This window comes from Vanessa cardui, chromosome 19 (genome assembly GCF_905220365.1).
Source record: "Vanessa cardui chromosome 19, ilVanCard2.1, whole genome shotgun sequence".
Classification (NCBI taxonomy): domain Eukaryota; kingdom Metazoa; phylum Arthropoda; class Insecta; order Lepidoptera; family Nymphalidae; genus Vanessa; species Vanessa cardui.
Genome location: NC_061141.1, coordinates 4,232,042 through 4,252,166, shown reverse-complemented (window position 1 = coordinate 4,252,166; position 20,125 = coordinate 4,232,042). Strand labels below are relative to the sequence as shown.

General features: G+C 32.0%; 1 protein-coding gene across 2 annotated transcripts in view; it reads right to left on the bottom strand.

Annotated features, from left to right (window-relative positions):
- Positions 1–19,960, bottom strand: part of LOC124537918 (torso-like protein) — a 73,923-nt gene extending 53,963 nt beyond the window's left edge. The window contains exon 1 of one of the 2 annotated variants that reach the window (XM_047114876.1): positions 19,533–19,960. The gene's annotated coding sequence lies outside the window, so the exon portion shown is untranslated. The remainder of the gene's footprint in view (positions 1–19,532) is intronic. The other variant, XM_047114875.1, reaches the window with a different exon arrangement.
- Between the last annotated feature and the right edge of the window lie 165 nt (positions 19,961–20,125).

Genomic DNA, 20,125 nt, shown 5'->3' with positions numbered 1-20,125 from the left:
CAAAGATTACGAAAACGATGAACTGTGTGAGAAGTGAGAAATAGATTACTGACTGGAGGAAAGATAAGCACTGAACAAAAATCTTCCAAACAAATTGTACAAATTATAATGAGTTCTCCAAGTAGTAGTAGTAAGTGCTTTGGTTTTAACGATTTGAAGAAACTATGATCACATGTATTATTATGAATATAGACAAAAAAAATATTAATTCAAAGTGTATTGTAATTACTTATATATTAAATTCAATCAACAAACAGATCAGCCAGATGAAGAATATTTTATAAAAAAAAATTGAGCTTGCCGACTATAATGCAAATAATTTAATCTAAAAAAGTATTTACATTTAGCCAATATTTAATTTAACAAGTTTGAAAATCAATTAAGGCAAATTGCGAATCCAGAAAAACATCCTGAGTAAATGTTTATTCTTGGACCAAATATTAGTAGAGTAAATCTCGTTGTAATTAATTATTTGCAAATATCGTTTACAAATATTGACCTTTTATCTTTAAAACTATTGGATAATGTAATTTAGGTATGTAATTAACTAACAGACAACCCAAACTAGCCAAGTCATGGCCATAGTGCCCTGTTACGACTTATACTTCTAATTTAGTTCCTGAGTTTAAGCTGACGAACAACCCTTAAACTACATTAGTAGTGGAGCAGATAACTAAGCAAAAACCAAAACCATCTTGGATCAGGAGGACTGTGCACTTGAAGATCACAGCACGAAAATTATAGATTCAGATGAAATTTAAAAAAAAACTATGAAAATTGTTTATTTATTTATTTAAAATAAATACATAAAAGAACTATTTAAGCATGTATACAGTTGTAAATGTGACTCTAAGTTATTAAAAATAGTATCGAAATGATTTAGATTATTGGATCTTTGAAGGCAGATGGAATGTTATTACGCTTATACAAATCCCATATTCAATGACGTAGCTATAAGCTAGTAATTTTATAATGATATCACCGAGGTCACCTTTCTATCGGATGGATGGACAACAGATGTAGGTCTGTGTTATAGAGAGTGGAGCAAGGTTAAAGCGGCAGGTGCTGATTGACTGATCGGATGTCGTAATAACAGATATTTGCAAATCGTTGGATCATTCATTGTCGTTCATTGATTATAGATCTGACTGGTATTGACTTTGTAGGACAAATAATCAAGGATATTTTTTATTTTTTCTACTCTTATTTCACAAAAAAAAACAAATCTTGGCACTTTGGTACAACCTAGAAGGTTTTATATGTACGAGAGAATCCTTCCGTATCATACCGTCTACTCAGATGATGCGTATGTATATATATTTGTATTTGGTGACATCTGACTAGTCTTCAATTATTTCTACTCAGAAAGTGCGATTTCATATTTGGTAGCATAAGTTTTTTTCGAGAGCCTAGAAGGTTATATATGTACGAGAGATAGTCCTTTAGTATCGAACCGTTTTCTCACATTATGTATATTAAAATTTCTTCGATTTTGGGGCCCGGGAGAGATTGATTAGGCGTTAACTTTTCAACACAGTGAAATATGTCCTTAATCATTTTTTGAACCATGTTTACGTAATAAATACATATAATGTTATATTCGTTTGCAGTAGTTCGTAATTTAAAAACGATTGGCGAATTTCTACATTGACTGAGGAAGGTATATGCTTTACAAATTCACAATACGACTATTACCGGAGCCTTTTGCTCCAAAAATATCAATCAATTTGATATCCCATAGGCTAGATGGCCTGGATTTGTATTAGTTCATAAAAATTGGTCACAAAAGCGTGAAGAAAAGCAGGATGTTATTTATCAATAATCAACAATAACATTATAGAACCTTGTCGCTATCACTTTTAGTATTGTAACGTATTAGTTTGCCTTAAATGGAATGCGAAAAGTTTGAGCAAATATAGTCATTAAGGACTTAACAAAAAAGGCAATTATAGTAAATCAGACACTTTAAAGTAACACTCTCGTCAAAAGTTGGGACTGAATACGGTAAAACTTGATGCAAGGTTCGACTGATTTGTATTCAAGATGTGATGACATAAAATATATTATGTAGAACACAGTGAAATCTAAGTCCTAATACATAAGGACTATATTGGGTTAACGGCTCCTTGTAAACACGTGTCCAACATATACAGAAACCCTGCAATAACCTTTATTTTAAGTATTAAAATATTCAATACCAAGAAACTGGTGTTCCGTTTACACTTAAATTATTTTGTGGAAAAATAATTACGAAGGTTTTGCGTTACGAACGTTTAGAAATTAATTGAAAAATAATGATTCTTCTAAGAATCCGAGATGGCTCTAAGAAGGATCTTTTAAAAAACTGGCCCAGTAAATTACCCGAGAGAATTAATTTTTGTACGAAAAGTTTAATATATCTGCCTTCATATGAAGTATAGAATAACTTTGATTGTTATTCAGATTGTACTTTTCTATGAGACCAATATTCTTGTTGTTTTAAGATCATTTTGTCGTGATTAAGACTCAGAGGTCGTGAATCGTGACACACGGTCACTGTAGATTATATTCGTTCGTAGAACTGAATGATATATTTGAATAATAATCCAAATTTAAATAATGTGTTTTTTGTATAAAGGTTTTTTTTTTTATAAATATGTATATATTATGTTATAAGGTTTCTATTAATATTAATAGTCATAAGATTTAGAAATTATATAGCATGCGGTTTACAGCTATACCTATTATACAGTACAAACAGTTTTTGATTCTAAGTATATCTTTACCGGTTATGGGTCCCGATTCTAACTCGATTTAAATTCGGCTATTTCTCATCAAAATAATATTCAGCTTAATCGTAACTTAGGGTCAAGTCTTTATTAATATCGATTATGATACGATTCCGATTATCATACGTAAACAGCTGAACGACGACGATAAAGTTTCGATTTCATTGTGATCGTGACAGTTAGTAGGATTGATGGTCAGTGTCAGAAGATCAGTTAAAACTAAACTAATCTATCGATATCGATCAATTGCTTTCATTACCTCCTTCCTTTACCGCCAAGCACGAGATAAATCACAAACATCATTTATGTATACAAGTGTATATATCGAATGAAATACAGTATACACAATTCGTTGAATGGAACTCGTTTGAAATTTAATTGCAAGATTTGACCCACAGATAATACTTGTAGAAGTTAAAAATAAACTTGTATAAGGCTGGAGTTTGAGATAGGAATATGCTTGTAGTGACGTATAGATTCGGTTAATATTCGTTTTAGTGGAGCCGACGTCAAAGTTAGAGAAAGGTTCTAAGAAATAATAATAATAAGGGTTATCAACTTGCTAAGGAACCTTTTAGTATGGCTAATGGTAAACTGGTTGAGAACTATGATTGTTTCTCTAGTGCTTTAGTTACTGGCGCATATATACCACAACATTATTTAAATATGAAATATGTTATTTAAAAAAAAAAAAAATTATTACGAAATATCATCTCTTAAGGCAAAAACTTGCAAGGTCGAATGGAATTACGCAATAAATATAACACTTTTGTTTTAATTTAATATAAATAAATTAAATATTCATTTCGAATAAAATACACATTAATAAATTCATTAACACAACCATTTTATTTCACAAATATATCAATAAATTGAAAGAAATATTAAGTGGCGTTCGCTTTTTTTTCGTAACTTGACAAACGAGTATCTGAATGCAATTTACAACGCTGATGCACGATGATCAGATCATTATTTCGAAACGTTTTGACCTTTACTGCAGATGAAAATGAACGGTGATCGGAATGATCGGCCATCTTTACTAGCACACTACTAACCCGATATGTATATAGCCTATTCCAAACAAAGAAATTAATGATACCAAATCTTGGATTTGAATATTTAATGCGATTTGCTAATTGCTTAGCTGTATTGTGCGCTATGAACAGTTCTTTATGAACTAGCGACCCGCACCGGCTTCGCACGGGTGCAATACTGATACTAAATCTACTACAGGATTTTGTTTATTTACATCACATTAGAAACTTCAAAAATTATCAGTGTTTGTTAAGCATATTATCCATATATTATATACAAAAACCTTCCTCTCGAAACACTCTATTTATTAAAAAGAACCGCATCAAAATCCGTTGCGTAGTTTTAAAGATTTAAGCATACATAAGGATATAGGGACAGAGAAAGCGACTTTATTTTATACTATGTATTGATATTTATTTGTAATACAATATTGTTCCACTTAACTTCTTATATTTATTTAATTTTACCAAAGATAATAACGGTTTCGTCGACCTTCGAAACGCCTTGTTCCAAAATCCATAGTAAATATCATATTGTTCAAGCTCTCGACCAATGAAATCGCGTCAATTTCGATGCCAAATGTTTCTTTGGCATTTGTTATCCTGTGGTTGGAAAAGACTATATCTACATTGCTACTATTAAGAATTCTTTTTTTTAACAAATTTCATTTAATAATCGACAGGCTGACAGGTACAAAACAATTTCAATAGGTATCTTATAGATGGATCTTTAAGTTTATTTATATTAAAGTGAATTTATCGCTGAAGAGTGCGGTTTCAAGTTGTGCAAACATAAGAAGTCTTAGCCCTTACTTACCTTACTTTACATTTAAAAGAAAAAAGTTATTAAGTATGCTGATCTTACTTATCTAATTAGAAAAGTCTGTGTTTATTTTAACCAATGAAACGAGCAGTCACAAAAAATATTCCACCAGTAATGAATGTCATTCAATGCGCGGTTGTGACGCAAGCGTCTTAATCATATAATGGGCTCAATCATTCCTTTATCGTTCTTCGATACATTTGGTCTACATATGACATTTTTGTCTATTACGAGCTGGTGTCGTAATTTATAATGACCTCATGACCGATTTCGGTCAAGGCGGTTATTCACGAGACAACTACATAGGACCTATTGTATTGGACAAAACCAACTACGAAGATTTCAGAAGCCGGACCAATAGCTCGAAAGTATACACTGCAAGGTTTTGGAACTTATCGATTCTGGGTTTAATTCAGGACATCTGTATCTGGGGACATATAAGCTGGCCTCTTGACAAAGAGGCGTGTAAACGAGGCAATGTATGATACGCGCAATAATGACCGGTTAGACGAAGAGAGGCTGCCGAGACGTTTGCGTATGTTAAACAGTAAAAAATAACGATAATAATCAACTATTTACGCAATTTTAACTGCGTAATGTAGGTGCCCGCATTGCAAGTCACACGGCATTTCCTTATGTTGAGTTGATTTAAAAGTAATTTGGTGCAAAGTTATCGATAAAATATTATGAACAGAGATGGTCCATTGGTTAGAACGCGTGAATCTTAATCGAAAACCCGAGTTCTAGCAAGTTTCACTGATTTGCCGTATCGAAACTTCAGAAACCACGGATCAGTATCGTGGAATATTTTCCAGACTTATGGGCTTACCTGTATTGTTTATGAAATTTTGTCAATGGGAGGACAACTTTCTGGGTTTACCTGCATAGTTTGAGCCGAGATTGCCCAGGGGTTAGAGCGCGTGCATCTTAACCGATGACTGCGGGTTTAAACCCAGGCAAGCACTGAATATTCATGTGCTTAATTTGTGTTTATAATTCATCGCGTGCTAGTTGAAGGAAAACATCGTGAGTCCTGCAAGTATCTAATTTCATAAAAAATCTATCACATGTGTATTCCACCAACCTTCATTGGAACAACGAGGTGGAATATGTTCCAAACCTTTGGCTCAAGGGGAGAGGAGGCCTTAGCCCAGCAGTTGAAAAATTATAGTAGTTGTTGTATTGTTCATCAATTATAGCCTAATTAAAGGTAGCAGTATAGTTTGAGGAGTTACATAGTATTATAACGACAAAACGCCGGCGCCAGGTTAAGAGATCAAACAAATGAGTTTAGGAAGTGTGCAGTCCACACGAGCGTCAATTCCCGAACTCAATCCAGCGTTCAATTGACCCCGAACGGTCAGGTCTGTCGTAAATTACAGCTTCCCGTCCGTCAGTACCACAAAGCCATATTGGTAGTTGATCCTTTAACCCATATTTATTCCTCGGTCACCAACAATGGGATGATTACATCGCTTTTTGGATTAGGGCGACGGTAATACTCACCACCAATATCGACATATAAAACAAATATATTTAATAGTTCTTATAAGATTATTACCGTTGAAAATTAGAAGTCCCATTTTGAGTATCGTTACTATAGGACACTTCCGCCGTCCCATGGAAAAGTTTACTAAAATTTCCATCAAACACAATCTTTCAATAAAATCTTATGAGTTCTATGAGCTCTCTCAATTATAGGACATTACAGTACTACCATCTACTAATTTTGTGGTTCGAGATGGCCCAGTGGTTAGAACGCGTGCATCTTAACCGATTATAGCGGGTTCAAACCCCGGCAAGCACCACTAAATATTCATATGCTGAGTTTGTGTTTCTCCTTTCCTTCTCCACAAAGGGAGAGGAGGCCTTAGCCCAGCAGTGGGAAATTTACAAGATGTTGTTGTTGTGGTTTTTAATAAAGTTGAAATACATAAATACTATTAGCATTAACAACAATATTACAAAACCATTTTCAATATATATACTATAAGTAATTTTGAATCGTTTGTCCACAGCCTAATTCAACAGACGGACGCACGTGGATATTAAGAAACGTTGTCTCAATGCAGAAAACCTGTTCAAGATGCGCAAGTTCTTGAGAAATTTAACCTTACCTTTTTCACCTTGGATAGCGATTTTGCACGGTATCTTTGGGTCAGTTAAACACAATATTATTGAGATAAATTCAAGTACCCGTAGATTTATCTGCTCATATAAAGTGGATTAAGATTTTGTATGTCTTTTGAGACTTCATTCAAGTTCAGATATTAGATATCTATACTAGGGGCCCGAACCGGCTTCGCACGAGTGGACATAAGATGTTTTTGTTGCTTTCTTTCGACATGTTGTTGTTGACCCAAAAACTTAAATTAATTACATACCTAAACCTTCCTTATCCCTCTGTCGATTAGTGAAATCCGCGGAGCGAACATACAGACAGACAGACAGGCCAGACCGAGGGACTTTGTTTTATATGTAGTTATATTTGTAGTGCCAGTTGTGTGGCTGTTGCTTTTTCACGATCGAATCTTTGAACCGAATTTGTGAGACTTGGTATATAAATTTACACTCCAAGAAAAGATAGGATTTTTATGTCTAAAACCTGAAGACCAATGCAAGAAGTTGCGGGTTATAACCATTAATAAATAAAGTAAATTTGAATGTTCCTTTGCTGGGCTAAAGCGGATATACACAGCTAACCGATTTATGTAATGTGAAGATTATAATGATTGATGATTGTCCTTAATTCGATGAAGTCAATTGAAATAAATGACAATAGCGTCTAACTGTTACAATAACAAAGAATATACTGTATTATTACAATGACAATAATCTATAATAATAAGATAAACGGGGAATTAAGGACAGATACTTTTCTTTAAAAAGATAAGGTACATATATAAATGTATTGATGTGAGGTTTCGAACCATATCAAAATAAAAGTTACGTAATTTGATGCAGAGTTCCATCATTTGACAAATAAATAAATATGTTTTTTTATTGTCACAGTTATTAACAAAGGTAGCAAATATAAAGCCGAATAAACAACATTTAAAAGAAGACATCAAATCTATGTTATTAATCATGCATTTGCGTCAATAAAAAAATTAGTTTTATAATATTAAATATTTATACGGAACTTTAAATTTAAATATATACTTACTTATATTCACAATAGTATTTATTAATTATACACGATGCTCCCCTGAGACCCTTTTCACCATTATATAGAAAGTTAAGATAGAAATAGAGACTATATATGTAATTGTACCGCCATCGTTAACGTGTCTGTATTACTTAAAAAGAAAAATCGAACATGTTCCTTTTTTAAAAAATAATAGTCTTATAATAATTGAGGGGTTTTCCATTATTTAAATTATAGAACGAGTATTCGAAACGTGTTTCTAAATTTAAAATTTGAGGCATTATCAATAGGAAAAAAACTATCTGACGTCAAAAACAAAGATGTCGCCAAATTCTTCGAAGTTCAAACATGTGTTTGTGTATCCACTTAGCGTTTCATAAGTGTTTCCGATATTATGTTATACCGGTGTGTTTTTTATACTTTCAAGATAGTACAAAGGTCGAAAATATTCTTCCTAAACATTTTTCATTCTTGATATTGATTATAAATTGGATTTAAATACATAACGTATTATTGTTTTATTAAATATACAAGTGACATATGTGACATGTAAGTGACATATCAATTTCATTGTATTTATTTAAGTAAGATTATTTTTTCTCAATAGAAAAAAAAAATAATAGCATCTAATAACAAAGCTATCTCAGTTGGTAGTTAAATTAGGACAACCTTTATATTATTTATAATTTATATTCTGTGGTAATGTATTAGTATAAAGTATTTGTAAACTCTATTGCATAAGATTACCAGAACTATAATATACGTATGTAGCGAAATACAGATTAATAATAATTAAATATTCAAAATTAAGTTATTCGTTGTCGAATTGACATTTTATCTTAAGGTCGTTGAAAACCAGTTGATATGATGAACACTGACCACCGGTAAATCACGGAAAAGGAACTGGTCTAAAGTATTTATTTAAATTTGGCTATATCGTATAAATACTAAAAATATTGAATTTTTGTTGATACTTAAAAGTTTTATCATAGAATTTTAACTTGAAATAATACGTACGTGATAAGATAGTATAAGCAACCGCTAGACTTGATATATATGGTAAATCGTTGAAGTCAAATTCACCTATTTATTTAGGATAGGTTTGAGAATACCGTAATATTGTTAAACAACATCGCAATCCCTGCTAATATTATAAATACAAAAGTAACTCTGTCAGTTACCTCTGCACGCTTAAATCAATGAATAGATTTGGATGAATTTTGGTATAGAGATAGTTTGAGTTCCGGGCCAGAATAAGGTTTTTATCGTGGAAATTTTGGTGGATAACAAGGAGTTGGAAAGAGGGAATGACACTTTGTATGGGGAATCAATCGAAGAAAAAAACATGTTTTAACTTTTGTTTAACGTAATTTATTGTTTGTGCAAAGTGAGCCAAAAAGGTTAATTATACTTACTATATGAGCTTGTTTGGTTAAATATCGCACCAGTGAAGTCGCAGGTTCAACAGTATTTTACAAAGACGAGACGTGCTTCTAGTATTACATCAAATAAAAAATGTCAAATATTGACATGGTGTAATTGAGAAGAAAAGAGATGTAAGTTCATATACAAGTTTTTAAATATGCATCTTATAGTAAAGTATGTATGATTCATATCGAATAAAAGAACTGTTTATTATATCACTTTTTAAAGTTGCTACACTTATAAACTTATTAGGTAGAACATTGTCACGCACATAGCTTCGTGTGCATTAAATAATATAAGTGAATATTTCAATAATTAAAATAAACGCCTTGGTTTGTAGATGTCTGCATTGTATATGAGGGAAGTGTCAAGGTGTGTGTCAGGTACTAAGTAAAGAGTCAGTCAATCAGTGTCATTCAAACACAGACATAAATATATAATTGAGCAAGACTGGGTCATCTTGACATGTTACTAAGCAATATGATACAAAACTTAAAAATGTATGTATTTAGTCAGTCATCATTCGCTTAGTTAAATATAAGACATTAAATGATAGGAAAATATTATTAAATATAAATATTATTAAATATCAATATTATTAATATAAAAGGGACCCCCTTTTATATTAATAATATTGATAAATTTTATTAGTTCTTATTCAGTTTTAATGGAGGTTGGTGAAAACCCATGAGGACGAATTTCACCAGACTCCCGTAACCTGCAAGAATTTCAACGTGATTTGAATTGAGTACGTACCCCAACTAATGTTTAATGTAATCCCTCACAAATTCCATCCATATTTTCAACCTCTTCTTTACATAGTATACAACGAAGTCACTTTTTCTGTCCCTATGTCCCTTTGTACGCTTTAATGTTTAAAACTACGCAACAGATTTTGATACGGTTTTTTTTAATAGATAGAGTGATTCAAGAGGAAGGTTTTTATATACAATACATAAACAATATAGTTTAGTAACACTAATAATAATTAATAATTAATAATTTTAAGTTTCTCATGTAATGTCGTAATTTTTTAATTTTTTTGCGCTCACATTGTAAACGCTGGCTGTACCCTACTAGATAGATCAAAATAATGTTCTACAGAATTGTACACCTCAAAAATATCTACAAAAAAGTCCGCGATGGTATATATTTATCTATTAAAGATAACACACAAAAAACATATTATTATCTTTTATTTTTACGAGAAAAAATGGCTTATTTTCGAAGCGATTTTAAGCAATATAGCATTAATCCTTATCCAATTAGGTACCTTAAATAAATTGTGCATTCAATATAGATCAATACGGCTCTTTACAGCATGTAATTTAAATGAATATTTTCGAAGATATTACAGTTTTAAAACGCTGGGACATAGTGGTTTGTATTTCCTAAGGAGTGAAAATCGTGTATATTGTACCTATTTGTTATCACTGCATAGTATGAGTGAGTGATTTAAAGAGAATGATTTTGTATATACAATACGTGAACAATATAGTAGATAACCAATGATCATTTTAGAGGTTTCTAATGTGATGTATGATGCCTCAACAATCAAAATAAATTAGCTATACAAGCCCCTTGATTGAGCCCCAGTATATTATCCTATAAAAGGTAATTTGTAAAAACATATATCTTTAAGTAAATCATATTATTTTTTGATAGATATACTATTGCGTTTTCTTGACTCAAGGTTTTTTCTGCGGTTTTTTTAATAGATAGTGTGATTCAAGGGGAAGGTTTGTGTATATAATACATGAACAATATAGTAAAGAAACACTGATAATTTTAGAAGTTTGTAATGAGATGTCGTAAATAAACAAATTCTGTAGTATATTTAGTATCAGTATTGCACCCGTGCGAAGCCGGGGTAGGACGCTAGTAAATAGTAATGTTATAAACTGAAAGTCACGTTCATACTAAACATTCTTGTGATATTAAAGCAAAATATTATTACTGAAACTTAAAGATTAGCTTATTATCGTTGTTAACCCAACAGGTTGATTTTTTGTTGCTTTAAAGGGGAAAAGGGCCATCTGGGGGTAAATTCACAATTGTCTATAGACATGGGCATCGTAAGAAAAAATAATCATTCTTTGGAACCAGCCTGGGGATTTAAGATGATTTGATGCTGTAGTTATACCAGCTCGCTCACGCTTTAAACCGCAACATAACAATGCTAAGTATTGCAGCTTAAGAGTATTGATGAGATCCAGAAATCGTAATATACGTACCAAATAATTTGAAATAAAATATACAGACTATCCAAAAATCGACTACAATACTTGTAACTAAGTAGATAAATTAATAACTTATAATTACACATTAAAAAAATATATTTCATGTGTTAAATTGAGTTTCTTACTGATCCATCTAGTATACTTTGCGAACTAGTAATTATAAAAAATAATACTTACATGAGCATAAATGTATAAGTTTATTCCAATTTTGACTTATATTTCAACTAGTTTTCGTCCGTGACTTCGAGCCCGTGTTAAGTCAGGCTATCAGCTGTTATTCTTCCAAATATCATGTACATCTAGTCCAGACGTTTTAGTAACAAACATTGACACATATAAACTTTCACATTTCGTAATATTTCTAGGAATATCTCATGTGAAACTGACAGGTACTCATTCAATCACGCTACGTGAAAGAAATATGGACTTATTAAGTAACTAATAACTATCAATCCTATTAATTATTTTATATTAATGAGCACGACTTAACTAATTGTCTTCATTCACGCAGATTAAACAAAAACTGAGTTACAGACTGTAAATGTCTCACTAAGAGTCTTTTGAGAAGGTTTGGATCTTTTTCCACAATGCTGTTCCAATGCGGGTTGGTGGATATATATGAAGCAGAACTTCATTGAAATTAGACACATGTAAGTTCCCTCGCGATATTTTCGGATTTTATGAAAATTCGGTGATTCTTGGGGTTTTGAACTCACAATTAAGATGCACGCGTTCTAATCAAGTTTAAATAGTTCTTTATATGTTAATTAAAAATAAACATATTTCCGTTTATTAAGGAAAGTAAACGATGTGAAATTTTATTACAGCTTAGTCACATGTCACAGAGTTTTCGGTAATCCTCAATTAAGTCTTCCAAATCCTATTTTAGTTTACCAGCCCTCCCTACACCTTGTACATATAGATTTACATGATGTTTATAGCAGAAAGAAAGCAGAACAACATATCAGACTAGTCACCAAGTACTGCGCCGTGAACGCGTTGCTAACAATGGACTCTAAGATGTCACATCCTTTGTGCTTGTAATTACACTGGCTCACTTACCCTTGAACCGGAAGGCAGCAATACAGAGTATTGATGTTGGACGGTACCAATTGATGAGTGGGTGGATCTCACCCAGACGCGCTGGACAAAGAGCTATTACCGGTTACAAGATGATACATGCAAAGAGATCTTTTAATTTGAACTGTCTCTTTGATCTAATGGGTTTATCAGAAGAGAAGGCTCTGGGGTATAAACCCAGGTCAGGCAAATACAGGGGCTTAAAATTTATAGGGCTTTTCTGTTAAAAAAAACCTCAGTGGCATTCCGAAGATTAGATGTTCTCGTATTGAACTTAATACTTTTGAGTATTATTTCGGAAAGCATATTAAGCGCTTGACATTGCGTTGAACTCTCTCCCGTTGTGAGGGATTTCCACTGAAATGTGCGGATGGTGTGAATGAGGAGTAGATTGCTTCTGTGTTTGCAAACACACCTTTGAAGTAGAAGAGTAATTATACTCTTGCGTTACCGACATGAACGAAATCGGTCAGAATGTTATCAATATTAATTGAATTTATTATATACTAGTAATGGCTCGCAACTTCGCTCGCGTCTTAGTGCGTTGGTTATCACGAGTCAGACAAAAAGTCTATGTCGTTTCTTGGATTTTTTTCAAGTTTGCTCCTCACCAAATTTCATGAAATTCGGTTCAGCGATTTGTTCGTGAAAGAGCGACGGACAGACAGAGTTACTTTAACATTTATAATATTAATATAGTATAGATATTTGAACTTGAAATAAATTAACATGAATGTCAGTAGCCTATTTCAAGCACAATAGGAACGAATGAAATCTTTGACATTGAATTTACACTGTATAATTGGTTGAGATGTAGAAATAGTCTATGATATTCATTATGGATTCGTAAAAACTGACAATTTAATGTTGGAAAAGCTATCAGACCTTTGGAAGTAAAATTAAAGACATAATTAGTTGAATAGAATAGTGTACAAAGATTTAATCCAGAAAATTTGTGTAATATAGCAGAGAAAGCAAGTCGCGTGAAATATTAAGTCAATGTTTATTTACTTCTTTGATTGTATTACAAAGCATAAAACCAAGTCGCTTACCGCTGTATGTATGTATATGTTTAAAATTATGCAACGGATTTTGATCCGGTTTTTTGTCCACAAACTACAACTACAGCTTGTAAATTTCACACTGCTGGTGTAAAGGACTTCTCTCCCTTTGAGATGAAGGCCATAAACAACAACTACAGTAAATTTCACACTGTTGGGCTAAAGGCCATCTCTCCATTTGAGGAGATTTGGAACATATACCATTGCGCTGTTCCAATGCGGGTTTGTGAAATACACATGTGGCAGAATTTCTACGAAATTTGACACGTGCAGGTTTCCTCACGATGTTTTCCTTCACCGTCGAGAATGAGATGAATTACAAAGACAAATAAACTATTTTAAATAGATATTGAGATAGAGTGATTCGAAAGGAAGGTTTTTGTATATAATGCATGGACAATATAGTAAAGAAATACTGATAATTTTAGAAGTATCTAATATAATGTCGTAAATAAACAAATTCTGTGGTATCAGCATTGCACCCGTTGACGTTCGCTAGTATAAATCTAAGAACTAAGATAGATTATTACATAGATAATTATGTAATATCGACTGATCAATATTGACGCGCTTCAATGAATCCGTTTGGTGGCGAAAAAACACAGTCAATTTTAAGTTATGACATAGTTAGCCTAGCCAATGTAGGTTAGGTTGCCGTTTGAGTGATACTTTAATTCAATATAATATTGTATTGCAATAGTAGTCAATATCCTTGACATTATACGCGTCGATATTTATACTTATCGTTATGTATTATAGGAAGTATTTTGATTTTGTTTAAAGAAAACACAAAGCATTTTAATAATTATTATATATGAATTATGATATATCGGTGGGTGGACTAGCAAATGGGCCCTTTGCTGGTAAGTTCATCATATCTTTCCACTATGGTATCCTGGGAGCTAATGTATTATATTCTTGTGCCTGTAGTTACATTGGCTCACTCACTCTTCACATTGGAATACCGTACTATTGCTATTAGGTGAAGGGGTGGTCCTTACCTATTCGGTTATGCACAAAGCCAGGACAACAAGTTATTATCATATATAAGTCAATTCGCTATATGACGCCTCCGAATTTTATGTGTATTGCTTTAGTACTTTCTTCAGTTAGAAAACACAACAAACTATCTTTATTTCTAAGTGTTTCAAGATCGAACTTGCGGATAATCGCCAATGAATTTTCATGTGGTTAAACTGTGTTGGCAGGATGCTTGGCGGTCAATGAGAACAAGAAAATCTGGCAAATGCGTATCCTCCAGCTCGCATTGGAGCGTGGTGGAATAAACTCAAAAGGAGAGGAAGAATTAGAGCAGTATTAGCAGTGGCGTAAATACGGCGGTACCACCTGTGCCCAGGCACAGGGCGTAGACTCTCGGGGGCGCAAGAATAGAGAGACTGGGAAGGACTATTGTTTTTTCGTTTTGCTCTTGTTAAGATTCCGCTGAGCCTCTAGTATCTATGTATCCAATACATCGCGCTCATTTTTTAGGCATTTTTTAGGCAGCGCACGAGCATATTTGTGTTTAGTGTGTATCCTTAATGGGCAACACATTTGCAGCAGTGAACCTGCGTTTAAGTTTTAGTGAGTGAGACAGTAAAATATGCAAAGGGTCTGCTTAAATAGGGCGTAGTTATAGAAGCTCGCACAGGGCGCAGATAAGGCTATTTACGGCACTCAGTATTAGTTGTTACTTTTATTTTTAATATTTAAATGGCATTCAGAGCGTTTACTTATTTCTTAAGCAGAGCTCTTTTTGTCATGTCACGTAAGTCACACTAAAATTTGTGATATTAAAATTTAATGTCAAGGTCGAACTATGTTAACCGACGTCATCAGATATCTTGTATAATCTTTTTAATAATGCAATAGTGTCATTTTAATTGACATTTACACTTCATTATTTCCCAAAGGTATTATAATATTACTTGATGGGCAATATTGAAGAGTTTTTGCTGGTTTGGAGCTGCTGTTTTGTCACTTTCTTGTCGAGAATCCTGCTACTCTTGATATGGTCCGCGAGGGTCTTCCCCGGTAGGTAATACGAACGCGTTTAACAAACGAAACCGTACGGAGAAGTTAATATGTTCTAAATTCAAATATGAAATATTCACATAGCTTATAAATTAAACAAAATTACTTGAAAATTGGTGAGGTTTTATGCCGAAATTACTTTTAAATATAATTGAAACGAAAATTATAATCAACTCAATATATCATTACAGCAACTCATGATTAAGTATATAAGATTTAACAATTATGTAAACAAACGGGAACTGTAATTCATATAAAAATAATAACAGTATATTTATAGAAATTTATTTTACTCTTAGTTTGTATATTTTGAAGAGGAAACACTTGGTGATTGAAGTTCGCCGGCTAACGATATGCGGACTACACATTACACTTAACCAATCGAAGTCGGAATAAAGATAAATAAATATTACTTTTACGTATTTCATGCAATTTTTTGTTAACTTAGTATTACGAGCTACTTAAAGCTTATGATAAATGTATTATATTTATTTATTTACTTTGATTTTACTTCTGAAACTCCGATAATAGTTTCGTCGATTTAAATGACTTTTTTTTGCAAATCCATAGTGAAAATCATAGATAATTCAAGCTCTGTTCATGTTAATTTGCTGTCAAATGCTATTTATTGGCTTTTTACTTGCTATGGTTAGAATATATATACTACTATTACTTTAAAACAGATCAATGTATTGTAAAATATATAAATTTGTCTGCAACAATAGTAGTTTTTTTTCAAGTCTTTTTTATGTCATTTTTCGTTTTTGTAATTTCTGACAACTTTTTTAGTAACGATATCGAAGTATGTTATATGTGTAAGGGCTAATTATTGTGTGTTTATTAATAGTAGTATAGTATTATATTAGTGTAGTATTTATTAATATTTCTTTTCAAAATAAAATAATATCCTCAAAAAACATTTTTTCAAAAATCGTAATCGTGTACTTAGTATTTGTTAATATATAATTTTATGATATTAACTTCGTAAATAAAATAGTGGAAAAGTGTGAGCAATGAGTTTGCTGATTCTTAGTAGACCGTCTTTCCCAGACCTGTGGTATCTTGATTATTTTTATGTCACAATATTCATCCGAACTGAATTTATTATCTTCGAAAGTATAAGTATAAAAAATCGTGAGTAAATAATTGTTCGTTTAGCTTTGTTGCATTTTGTATTGTTATGAGGTGACTGATCTTCGGGCAGTTGAAACTTTCATTTTAATTGTTTACAGATTTTATAAGTCATTTTTTTTATCTGTTTTGTTGTAAAATAATTAAATCGATTTTTATATCGATTTAAATAATCTATGAAATTTTTTTTTTTTTAAGTCAATCTATTAAGTATGAACGTGTTAGACTAAAACGTTCACTAGTAAATATGGATTCGAAGATCGCGGTTTTAAACCAACACATCTGAGTTGTCACGCTTATTACAATTAATTACTCTTGTGCTAGGCGATGATGAAAAACTTCTCAAAGAAACCTTTTTGCGTTAAAACTCTGTCACATATCTATCAACCTATATGTATAATAAATAAAATTTTAACAAAAAGAAAAACCGACTTCAAACAAAACAGTATTTTAAAACAAATTAAAATTCACAAAAAAATAATAAAAATAATTGCATATTTAACATATTTTTGAGAGTCCTCCTAGGTAAAATGAAATGAAAAATATTAGACTACTTAAAAGTCGATTTACGATTATATAATGTAGTTATAGTTATTGTTATATTTGGAGCCGGTGTCAGCCACAGGCACACGCTTCAACAATCAAAAGAAAGAAGCGATACGAGCCTCTTGATTGACCCAGTATAATATCGTATAAAAGGTAATTTGTAAGAAACATTTCTTAAAGTATTCTCGTATTGTTTTTTGATAGGTATAGTATAGGGTTGGCTGACACCGACTCCAAATATAGCAATAATTATAACTACATTATATAATCGTAAATCGACTTTTAATTAGTCTAATATTTTTCATTTCATTTTACCTAGGAGGACTCTCAAAAATATGTTAAATATGCAATTATTTTTATTATTTTTTTGTGAATTTTAATTTGTTTTAAAATACTGTTTTGTTTGAAGTCGGTTTTTCTTTTTGTTAAAATTTTATTTATTTTTTGATTTTAAGTGAAGCTGATGTAGACTAACATTTTTTTCTTAATATGGTTAGATTAAGCGTGCCGTTTATATGAATCAGAAACTACTTCAGGGACACTTTCAAAAGAAACTTTCGAATAAAGCAAAAATAGACTTTCGAAAATGCGGCTTTAATACGTCATGCGGCATAAACTACAAGGTACCACCCTCGAATGAGCTGTAATCGACCTCAGTAAAAAAGCTTTGCAAAAGAGCTATTCGTATGCTATGTCGTACATCATATGACATCACATCATATACACAAAATTTGATTAAAGATAGAAAGAAATTCTGCCCCAAATCGCATCCTAACTGTAAGCCGTTTAGGAGTTCCGTCAATACATAGTATAAAACAAAGTCGCTTTCTCTGTCCCTATATCTTTAAAACTACGCAACGGATTTTGATGCGGTTTTTTTTAATAGATAGTGTGATTCAAGGGGAAGGTTTGTGTGTATAATAAATGAACATTATAGTAAAGAAAAACTGACAATTTTAGAAGTTTGCAATGTGATGTCGTAAATAAACAAATTCTTTAGTATATTTAGTATCAGTATTGCACCCGTGAGAAGTCGGGGCGGGTCGCTAGTTGATTATAATATTCGATTATGACAATTACATGAACTTAACCACGTTCCGGAAGGTGATTCAAATATCCAAGTAACCCATAAATAAAAGATTCGACCGAGTATTGCTAACGTGCTCCTCAGAATTGTTCCGTTCCCTCCCGTTCCCTTAATTTGTCATGGATCCTGTGCTCAGAACCTTACCAAACTTTCACCAAACTACCCTTGAAGTATATATTTTATAATAAAAAAAGAATTATCGAAATTGGTTAACGTGATTTTCAGTTATTCACCTATTTGTGGCGCATATACATAATGCAAATTTAAGACTTATGTCGTTTTCATACTGATACCATCATCGGAAAAAAAATAAAAAAAAAATGGGACCCCACGGGAAGCACTACCTTTCAAACAAAAAAAAATTATCAAAATCGGTCCACCCAGTAAAAAGTTATGAGGTAACAAACATAAAAAAAAAAAAAAAAAAAAAAAAAAAAAAATACAGACGAATTGATAACCTCCTCCTTTTGGAAGTCGGTTGAAAAACTAATCAAGATATGAGTTGAATTTGTGCACTGAGGGTACAGTACCATAAGACTCCCTGACTGACTCTGGCGAAAATCACCTGACCTGTTTATATTATTATGCCACTTAAAATAATCTTCTATAAACATAGGTGAAGAAAATTCAATTTGTTTTAATGAATTCGTCAAATTATTATAGTATAATATTGTAGGGGTAACAGATTTAACAATATGTAATAGAATATTATTCGTTTACGCTTTAAGTAGATCACAAAAATTTCACGCCAAAACATTGTATATTTATCATTAATTATATCTCTGAAATACAGATCGAATAAGCAGTGTGTTCAAGGCCGTTGTGGCGAAAAATATTGCAAAACCAATTTTATAATCAGCAGGTACACGGCGTAAGGCGTTGATCGCGGTTTCAATCAAAACAAAAGTTAGGTATTAAAATTTATAATTATATCTAATTTTCGTTTAATATTTGTATTCAAAACTAACTAATCTTAAAGTATATTTTTTAAAGTAAACAAATTCGTAAATACAGATAATGTATGGCAATGATGTTAAAAATATTATCAATTAAGATATTCTCTAGAGATGCACGATATAAATAGACAAATATCAACAGACCAACTTAACAGCAACTTAGCTTAAGTTATTTTAAGTAAGTAAAACATTTGCTTACCAGAAGTGCAATCCCATCAATTTTCAAATATCTATTAATACGGATTTTTTTTCATTAAGCACTAACAACATCCTTTCATAGCTACACGGTTTGTTGATGTTCCATTCACGAACTCAGGACAACGTAAATACCGCGAAATCACAGCAAATTAGCAAATTAACTTATATTTAACAAAACATAATTGTTGAACCGACGCGCAAGGCACCACAGACTAACTCGATTTTATTTTAAAGTTGTTTCATTCTTGTCACAGAAATCCAAGTAGCTTTTGTTTTTTAAAAACGACAGTTTCGATACCGTACCGATATTTTTAGCGTAAAGGAGCGACACTCCAACTACAATTCGATTCGGTCACTGACTGCGAGTTGCGACTGACTGAACTCGAGAAGTCGAGACTCGAGTCGGCACTAGACTTGTTTGACTTGATTTTTTTGGAACGATTGAACTGTAGAATGTAATTGAATGAGTGATAGTCACAATACTTAGCTAGTTACTAAATATTTTTTTTAAATAAACTTAAAAGCAATTAAAATGTAACTGTGGTAAGAATTAATTATTTAAAATTAAAAAATATAAACATTATCGATAAAGAC